The following is a 10,382-nucleotide window of genomic DNA, read 5'->3' on the forward strand; positions in this document are numbered from 1 at the left end:
ACATTTGGTTTTGGAGTCCATACGCAAAGGATCTCCTTGCTATGCCAGGGCAAAATGAGTATTAAAGAATCATGTAGCAACATCCAAGTTAAACCATTTAATTTCATGCAATTTAGAGTAGATTCCATGTTGACAAATTAGCTACAGAACAGCCAATTGTAATAAATGATGCTGCAGTCAGAGGAGCCCAGACATAGATTATTTGTCAACCTGGCCAATGTGAAGCTCACTAGGAGGGATGATGGGCCCCAAAGCATGTGACTCAAGCTGACTGGGGAACAAACCACCATTCTAGCAAGTCTCCAACAAAAAAGCACACGACTGCCCATCTGCAATGACATGGATGGATCTAGAGATGATTATACTGAGTGAAATAAGTCAGACAGAAAAAGATAAATACCATATGATTTCACTTATATGCAGAGTCTAAGGAACAAAAGGAACAAACTAAACGAAAACAGATTCAGAGATACAGAGGACAATCTGGTGACTGACAGAGGGGAGGGGGTGTTTAGAGATCTGAGAAAAAGGTGAAGAGATGACAAAGTACAAATTGTAGTTACAAAATAGTCATGGGGATGTAGAGTATAGCATAAGGAGTAAAGTCAATATTATTGCAATGTCAGTGTGTAGAGCCAGAGGGGTATAGAGTAATCGGGGTGGGGAGGGATCACTTCATAAACTGTATAAACCTCTAACCAATGTACTGTATACCTGAAACTAATAAAAAGAAAAAAAAATCTCTGTTGAACACTGAGTAGTTAATCTGATCTGAGAATAAGACTAAATTTGGGGGGAGGGGGAAGCACACGATTGTCACTTATTACTAGATATTATCTGTGTGATCATGTCTTAAATAAGTCTTTATTTTAAGGTGATCAAAATATGCTCAGATGCTCTTGGGTTGACTTGATCAAAATAAAGAACTAAGTCATCAACACCGAAAAGGGTTTGCATTGTGTCGCTCTTTCTGCCTATCCTGAGAGCAAGCTAATTTTGTGTCGCATCAGAGGAAAATGTTACATTTGGTTCACTTAGATATAGAAAATCTGGGCAACAGGAAAATGTCCTTGGGAAAAGACTATCTTTCTTAAATTATTGTTTACAAGGAGACATTAAAGATAAAATAAGCAGTTTACAAATATTGAACAGTCTATTGGAAGAATAATTTCTCATCTATATCAACTGTGAACTGTTCACGGAAAGCATATAAATATTTCTATGAAGGCAACCAGGCAGAAAAGTGAACGGCATGTTTTAAAGTGTTCATTTTCCACCTGCCAAGGCCCAGATCGTTCACTTGATCTTAGCCAAAAGGCCAAGAAGTGATGGCCCAGATCCTTATGAGGTGGCAATTTACACAGTCATCTAGGAAATTGAAATGAAATAACTGTCATTTCTAAGTCTTCAAAAAACTCATTACTGGCACTTTAAGACTACTCTGTGCCTTTTAGAAAATGTAGGAAAATGGGTATAGTTGTCCCCATCTATCCACGGGAGAAATGTTCCAAGATCCCCAATGGATGGCTGAAACCATGGATAGCACCAAACCCTACGTACATTACATTCTTCCTGTACCTACACATCTATGATAAAGCTTAATTTATAAATCAGGCACAGTAAGAGATTAACGACAATAACTAGGAATAAAATAGAACAATTATAACAATATACTGTAATGAAAGTGCTGTGAATGTGGTCTTGCTCCCTCAAAATACCTCATTGTGCCACATTCACCTTTTCACTTACCAGAAGCACTTTATGCTCCTCTTTGGCATCCATAAATTGCCAGCATCGCTACTCCTGCACTTTGGGGCCATCATTAAGTAAAATAAATGTCACTTGAACACAAGCACTGCGAAACCGCGACAGTCGATCTCATAACTGAGATGGCTACTAAGTGACTAAGGGGTGCAGAGCCTCTAGGAGACGCTGGACAAAGGGATGAGTCTTGTCCTCAACCGGATGGAGAGGATGGTGTGAGATTTCATCACCTTCTTCAGGATGGGACATAATTTAAAACGTATGAATTGTTGATTTCTGGAATTTTCAATTTAATATTTTCAGAGCACGGTTGATTGCAGGTAACTGAAACCGTAGAAGGTGAAACCATGGGTGAGAGGGGACAACTGAAGTCTGTGTCACAGTGGATCCTTGACCGCCTTCTCAAACCTTCTATCATTAACATCAGCCATCAGCCTCCCAAACATATTTAATGTCTCGATTTCAGTATCTCTAAAGAAGATATTTCAACAGATGGTGAAAAAGGAAATAGGACAAAAATCAAAGGAGATGATTCTGAAAGGAAATGTAGAGAAACAACCCCAAAGCATGGTAACTTCATATGTATAAAAAAAGTGCCAGTCAGCTGGCTGGTGGATGGAATAGAATAAAATCTTGCATCTCTGTGGATTGATTTTCCTCAAGGAAGCAGAAAAGAAAAATGGCTCCTCCCAGAGACCCAGGCTCTGTGCTGGGTTCTAGAAACCTGATCCCACTCAGTCAAACAGGAGGAGCCAACCCTCAGGCTGACTGCTCAGAGGGAAAAATCATGAATTGAAAATACAAAGAAAGCATAGATTTGAAAGGGCCGAAGAGGAAGGCAAAAACCACTTCTAAATAAGGGTGCTAGAAATGGCTTCCATTTATTGTTACTTCACTGTGGAGACAGATGCCAGAGAGACTCGTGGCGGGCACAAGAGCTGAGGAGATGGACTTTCTGTGGCAGGAGCAGGAGGAGCTCAGGCGACAACTGCTATTCTAATGCCATCTACAATCTAAATACTGCACGTGTTGCCTGCGTGAAGCCACTGAATGGACACCCAATGCTATTTTAATCAAACGTGAGCATCCAGACAAGGATTGAAAGGGCAGCTAAACAAATCTCTCCACACTTACAAAATGGGCACTTAGTAGCAGTGACTGCAGTGGGGGGAGGTGCGGTTTTGCTCGACCCCCCTCCCCCCAACCCCAGTGGAGCACACCCTTCTCTCCAAACCTCTGCTGCACTTCCCAGGGGGGCCAGAGACCAGGAACTGGGCCTGAAGTTCCCACCTCTGTGGCCTGGGGGGAAGGAGAGGGAGGGTGACAGCCTAAAGCTGGTGGTGAGCTGGAAACTGTGTGGACAGAATCACAAAAGGCAGCATTTTTCACATTAGCTTTTACCGAAGGGTGGGGCCTGTCAGTCAATTACATGGCCCAAAGGCAGCAAGTCTTTATATTACATCCTAGTGTCTCCTGAGCAGGGAGAAAAGAAAAGTATCTTAACGACAATGAAACTGCAGTGTCGGCCCTGAGAGTTGTAAAGGGCCAGTGACATGATTATCCATCGTTTAGCTTTCCTATTTTAATTTCAAAAACAAATTCTTCTCTTTGGATTTAACATAAGCCATAACGCAGCGATGAGAAGAACGGTATATTTGATTTATAGAACGCATATACCTAAAAATAAATGAAAAGCAGTGTCTTTGGTGCTGAGGATGGACATTATTTTCCCTGGGCCTTCCTGTCATTTTAAACGGCATGCACACTGATGAAAAGCTCTCCACAATTTCTACCCACCTATGTACATCCACGGATGTGAAAAGACACAACGCATTGTGACCTCATAAAGCACTGATGTATCGCTGATGAAATTTGAGATGCGGAGGGTTTACAGAAAAGTGCAGAGCACAAAAAAAACCATTCGCTGCAAAAAGTGGTCGAGAGGGTTTTAAAATCACGCCTTTCCTTCTGCTCCATTATTAAGAACCCGAGAACTCAAATATCTGGAGTCGGGGGAACATAAACTAGTAAACGTATTTCAAAAATAAACTATAAACTATCCCACTGTTTGCCTTTTGCTTACCAAATAGGATTTCACATTATCAAACGCCCTTCCTCTGAGGCCATGAAATGATTTTATAGAATCGAAAAGGCAACGGCAATCAAGCAGGGAGAAAGGACGTGTCGCTATTATCACTGTCAGGTGATAAAACAGGTTCCACACATGGAGCTTGATGCTATCAGTTTGTGATGATGTTAGCAAAAAAAAAGAAAAATAACAAGGATAAGCTAGCTACGTGTTCATTATTACATTAACTTTAGTTAGTTTCAGATAGTTTATGTGGTATCATTAATCTGAAATCTCCTTCCTATAGTTAGTTTTAAATTCCTTTAGGATGTAGGAAAAGTACTATTTCTCTAGACCAGGGAGCGGGGAGCCAAATACAGCCCACAGGACAAATCCCACCCACCACCTGTTTTCTGTAAAGAAGAACGTATCAGAACCCAGCCCTGTCTATCTGTCTTATATACATATATATATTGTCTATGGCTGCTTTCACTATAATGGAGGAGATTTAGAGGTTGCAGCAGACACTGTATGGCCCACAAAGCCTAAATTATTTATCTGGCCCTTTACTGAGTGATGCATTAGACGTTTAATTATTTACCCTTGCTGTCTCTATGACACAATAAATACCAGATGTGTAAAACTGCCACATCTAGTAGGTTATTTTCCTGAATGTAAAAGAATGGGGTTTACATTAAGTCTCAGTAGATTGTCTCTACAAATATGGCTGCCAAAGAACCCTTCCTCACTGTGCTGCATTTTGCTCTCTCCACCGAGACACGGAGTTTGTTTTCTCTCCCCTTGAATCTGGGGTAACCCTGTGACTTGCTTTGACAGCGGAATGTGGCAGAAGACGCCTGGCAGCTCTACTTTGCTCTTGGCGCCTTGAGTCACCATGTGGGGAGTCTATCACCCCCAGTCCTCAGACGTAGCAGGCACCGCAGCCGTGGTACCAGTCTTGAGTGAAACTATCTTGCACATCCCTGCCCAGCTGAGCGCCCAGTTGAATGCAGCCCCGGAAATGGCCCCAGCCAACGCCACTGAAGCGAACCGCCTAGTCAACTTCAGGTTTTGATGTTCCAATTAGTATTTCAAAACTTCAAGATATTTAAAAATAGTTCTAAAACAAGCCAACTCCATCATCTTCTTTTATATCTTAAAAGCAAGAAACATCATTCTCTTCAGATGGCGGTATGAGCAGGTTGGATGAAAAACGCGTCTCCTAAACTACAGGTAAGACGCAGAAAAACATCTAAGACAGTGAAATCATCTGGCAACAGCAGTAAGACACAAAGTATAAACTAAACTCTGAAAAGATTTATTTTTTTAATCCACCTTCTCAGTATCAGGGGTTTCAGAATCTCATCTTCGAAGAAACATTTTTTTCCCACTCTATTTGTCTTATGCAGAAAACAGGTCAGGAGAAAGACTTTACAGAAACCAAAAAGATAGTTGTTGAATTTAAGTCTGCTGAGGAGACGCAACTTGTCATTGACTAGTGATCAAAGGATCAAAGCTGATAACTACTCCCAGAAAAAAAAAAAAGGGAAAACGGTTAAAGAAAGGAAGGCCAAGAAAGAAAATATTGGTCTGGACATGAGAATAAAAGTCCCCTTGAAGTCACAGAAACTTGGAGCAGAAGATTAAATTTCCCATGGAGAGTGGAAAGCGGGGCTCAGGCAAATTTAATTTAAATCTCAAAAAACAGAGTGACTTGGAGTAACCATTGAAATATAGGTGCCTCAAAGAGGAGACTAGAAGAAAAAACTCCAAAATGATTATAGCAACTATCTGTGGCGGTGGACGGTGGATGATATTTTTCCCTTCTTTTTAATTGTTTTGTGTGTCTGTAGCTTTTAGTTTTTAACTTGGTTTTATTTGGGGGGCTGAAATGTTAGTTTAGAATCATGTGATTTTAAAAGAAATGGGGATTGTTGGGTTTAATAATATTAATACGACTAATTAATAATTACCTTAACATTTTTAGAAAATGATTTGTAAGTCTAAGTAGCATGAAGAAAATAAAGCATAAAAATGAATATATTAGAAAACAGAAAAAGATAGCATTAATTAATCCAAGAGCAAGTTTCTCTAAACGAAACATAAAAGTGATCACCTTTGATAAATATAATCGACAAAAAAGAAAATGCCTTCTAAATAAATTATGACTGTTAAAAGGGACCTAACGACAGCTACCGAAAAATAACTCTGAAAATATGAAAACTAGGAAGGCACGATCGTAGTATATTTGAAAAGCCAGATCAGGTCTCGCCAACTTTACCTGGAAAGGACAGATAAGACATTTTTTAGCCCTGTTGGGCCATACGGCCTCTGTCGCAACCAATCTCCACTGAATCCCAGAGTTTCAAACGGAAAACTCCGTAAAAGACAATGCTGAGTTAATTAACAACGACTGAATGGGAGAGGGCTGTCTAGAAGCATTTTCACACACAACCAGTGAGAGCGTAAATCACAATAATTCGGCGGGAAAACAAGTTGGAAAATGTATCAACAACTCTAAAAATGTTTATAGTACATGTGGATGGATACCTGTGGGGGAAGGAGCGCCGCTGCCCGTTCGCTGCTGGGCCCAGGGCTTTAGACGAGGGGCCTTCGGAGCTAAGGCTCCGGCTTCTGAGGCAGAGGCGCCTCCCAGGAGGCCGATTCTAGAAGTGGTGAAGCCGGCGGAGGCCGAAAGCAGTTGCTGCCGCCAGGTCCAGGTGCCATTGCATCCAGGACAGGAAAAGCAAACCAGTCAGGATGAAGCCCCTTCCCGCTTCCTCTGGCTTCCCTCGCCAGCGCCCTCTGCTGGCAAAAGCTGGAAGCAAGCCGCCGTAGGGAAAACGCGGTGTGCAGAGTCCCAATGTTCAGAAAAACAGCAGAGCAGAGAGCGGTGGATTTGGAGCTGCCAGATAATCCCCGAAAAACTGGCAACGCCTTGAAACTTCTTTATAAAATTTCCCTCAAGTGTACAAAATATGCTGGATATCTCCAAAACCAGAGCCTTCATTCCAAAAACCTTAAAGGATAGAACTGAAAAACTAGCCTCAGATATTCCTTTTAGAGTGATTCTGGGAGCAAGCACTTTACTTCATTGATATTATTCTACTACTCATTATAATCATGATTTTGTGATTGATTGGGCTTGGAAATTTTGAGGACAAGATGTACTTTTCCAATAGTTTTATTTCTCCTCAATTTTCTTTTCAAAATGCATGATAGAGTATTATTATTACCTTTGCAAACCAGCAATTCGTATCACCGGTTAGAAGAATTTTAAACTAAAAGCAGCTGCATTACAGCGCATCTGTAATGTAACCTGACATAAATCGGAAAACCTCAGGCAGCTCTCAAATATGGTTACACGTGGAAAACAATTGGGTGATGATGATGTCATCATAGTGTGATCAGCTGGTCTGGACTGAACCCGAAGGACAAAGGGTGCACACAATTTCTTGGGAACATTTACGATGGGGACCGGCTTGTTGTGTACTAGTTCACTTTAGACAGGGGATGTGTAAAATCTAAGGACATTCGGCTACTTACTGGTTAAGCAACGAGGGTGATTTTCTCCCGTTTACAGGGAGAATGTTGTTTGACCTAACCTTGATTACACCATGGGGTATGTTTAACATGTCTTCGCACGGTAAAACGCAGGTTTTTAAACTTGACCTCTCAGTTGAGAAAAACCCAAAGGACTGGTTTGCTTTATTGAATAATGAACCTGAGACCCCTCAGAAATGATCTAACGCGGGACATTTGCCCCATTCAACACAAAATTTGAAATATTCCTTGGATGACCAATCGACATCTTTCCATGATGTCATTAATTGTTCCCCTGGAAACCAATTAGTGAGCTATTAGGAGCAGACCATCACCTCCTACCCTGCTTCTTACTACTGTAAATTTATTTTATTTCTAATTTCTATGACACCACCAAATAACAATTCCCAACGCCACATAAAAACACTGGGAGGGAGGGGCGATGTGAGATGAGGTAATGTGGAGAATGTTTCAAAATGCTTTCAAGTTTTAATCCAAGTTTTCTTTTCTTTTAGCTCCCTGTGTTATAAATCTGTCCCACAAGCCGACCGCCCTGAAACCTGCCACCCAGGAACTTTTATAAAGCCGGGTCCCTGTCTAATGGGGTGACTTTAGACTCTAGAGAATGTGAAAAAGCATGTGTCTGAACATCCAGCAATTCTGGTTGTATGACATAGATAAAGACTGGTATTTGGATATAAGGAACTGTATCCTTGTATCCAAGCGCTGTTTTGCAGTGCTATTAATGGGGGAACTTGGAAGCAATCAATATCCAACAATGCTACCAGAATTAATAGAGGGTATTATATCCATGTGATAGGTTCTTATACAACAGTTAAAAGCATTAAACTAAATGTGTATACGTAAAAACACAAACTGATGTCGTTATGTATATGTACATATTATAGGTATATGTACACGTGTTTCTGTATATGTGTAACCATGATTCTATATGACAAAAACATGAAGAGTATGAGAGCAATGACTTCCATGTGTACACTATGAACCCACACTACACACTCAGGGTTGTGTTGTCACTGGGAAAAGGGCAGGGGACAGAGATCCAGGTAACAGGAAAACGAATTTTAGCCAAATCCAAAATATTTCCTTTTTAACAGTGGCTGAAAACAAATCTTACAAAATAATTAGTTGTGAATTTTATGGTGAAAATGTATTTTGGTATTTTGTTATTTTCTTGTCTTCTCAAGCTTTATTTCTTTTTTAGAGTTAAAAGGAAAGTTTATTAGGAAAGGGGTAACGCTCCACAGAGTATGGTCTCCTCTCAGAGGCAGAGAATGAGAGGGATCTCGAACTTTTTTTTTTTTTTTTACAAATGAAACTCACGTTGCGCTGGTTACAAAATCCCTAAGATGCGTTGCTGTCTCTATCCTTTTTCTTTATTGTTACCTGAGCAGTAGCAGGAACAGGTAAGATGTCCCCTCGATTAGCTAATGGCTTCCAAACATGCCAAGATTTCAGCTAATTCAGCCAAGGCAGTGAAGTGTGAGCAGTCCCACAGATGGGGTGCAAAACACCACAAAGGCTCATTGCAACGTTACCTATTGCTGCATAACCACTGCGAGATGCGGTGTCCTAAAACAATATGCATGTATTATCGATCAACAGTATAACTGGGTGGTTCTATGAACCCCGGCTAGGCTTGGCAGAATTTGGCTGGCTCATCTACATCTTAAGTGGGCTGGTTGGTAGGCGGGGGGTGGCTGTCGAAAGTGGTTTTGCCCCCATATTGGGCAGTCGACTGTTTGTTGGATGGGTGGCGAGAAAACTGGGCTACCCGCCTCTTATCAGCCAACAGGTTAGTCGGGAGTTGTTCACATCTCAGCAGGATTCCAAGGGAGAGGAGGGAAATGAATCACATATGCCTTATTTTCTTGGCAGAAGCAAGTCCCCAAACCAGACTGGTCAGAGTGTCCTACAAAGCAGAGCAACTCCCTTGATGTGATCTACTGAAAGTCAGCCCCCAAACAGGAAGAAAAAAAAAATCCAGACCAAATTCAGGGGAAGGAAAATAGATCCCACCTCCTGATAAGAGAAGCTGGAAATTCACGTTTCAAAGGTTAGGGACAGGGACATGGTACGTACACATGTGTGTAATGACTCAGAAACATTCTTCAATCTGTCTTCTACGCCGTGGCTTCTTATGACCCACCAAATTAACAAAGAGTTTCAATGCTGTGACTGGTTAAGCTTTATGTGCCATAGAATATAAAAGATGAACTATCGTTTATCAAAAGAAAATCTTACTGGATTGTCCCTCCAAGAGCATTTTTGGTTTTCAGACAGTTTAATGTACTGCCTGAACATTTAAACCACCTTCATCCTCTGACACGAATAGGTGTGTTTCCATACAGCTCACAAATCATCTCGCCCCAAATTATTTTCTGGATAATCATGGACAACTAATAGAAGCCGACGACCTGAAATTGTCTCAAAAGTCACCTTTACCATAGTGAAGATTGAGCAGTAAATGGAACCTTCAGGCTGCTGTAATTTACCTTGTACCAAAGCAGATCTCCAAAATGACTTATTAAATCATTCCACTGAAGGCTGTACATCAGCGAGTAAAGTACAAATCAATACGAAAGCACAGTCGAGCACTTTACTACCTATGGTTTTTCGTGACCTGCTGGAAGGATGAAGATTGATGTTGCAAAGGAAATGCTAAAACATGAAGACGACTTACAAAGATGAACTGCCTATGACTGGCATTATTTTTAATTCATACTATGTTTGCTCTCACTAACCTGTGTTAACCTTTTTGTTTACATCATGACATCAGCATATACTTATTCCTTACGTCCTGCCATGCAGAATTTAGAAGTCAAAGAAATGTGACGATCTGTCAACTCCGTATTTGCTTACGAAGGAAACTATATGAAGGCACAGCACTGGATTTTCTCAGCCTCAAGTCAAGTATGAACTCAGTGGAGTAAGAAAGGAAGCTTGGCAGGCCTCGGGCAGTGACGCATGGAAGACGCCATGCCGG

The 10,382-nt window shown here is 41.1% G+C and overlaps 1 protein-coding gene across 1 annotated transcript in view; it reads right to left on the reverse strand.

Moving 5' to 3' along the window:
* FRMPD4 (FERM and PDZ domain containing 4) overlaps nucleotides 1-6,599 on the reverse strand; it is a 712,471-nt gene extending 705,872 nt beyond the window's left edge. Inside the window, exon 1 of the mRNA XM_006906031.3 lies at nucleotides 6,383-6,599. The gene's annotated coding sequence lies outside the window, so the exon portion shown is untranslated. The remainder of the gene's footprint in view (nucleotides 1-6,382) is intronic.
* Between the last annotated feature and the right edge of the window lie 3,783 nt (nucleotides 6,600-10,382).

The sequence above is a fragment of the Pteropus alecto genome, unplaced genomic scaffold (genome assembly GCF_000325575.1).
Source record: "Pteropus alecto unplaced genomic scaffold, ASM32557v1 scaffold511, whole genome shotgun sequence".
In the NCBI taxonomy this organism is placed as follows: domain Eukaryota; kingdom Metazoa; phylum Chordata; class Mammalia; order Chiroptera; family Pteropodidae; genus Pteropus; species Pteropus alecto.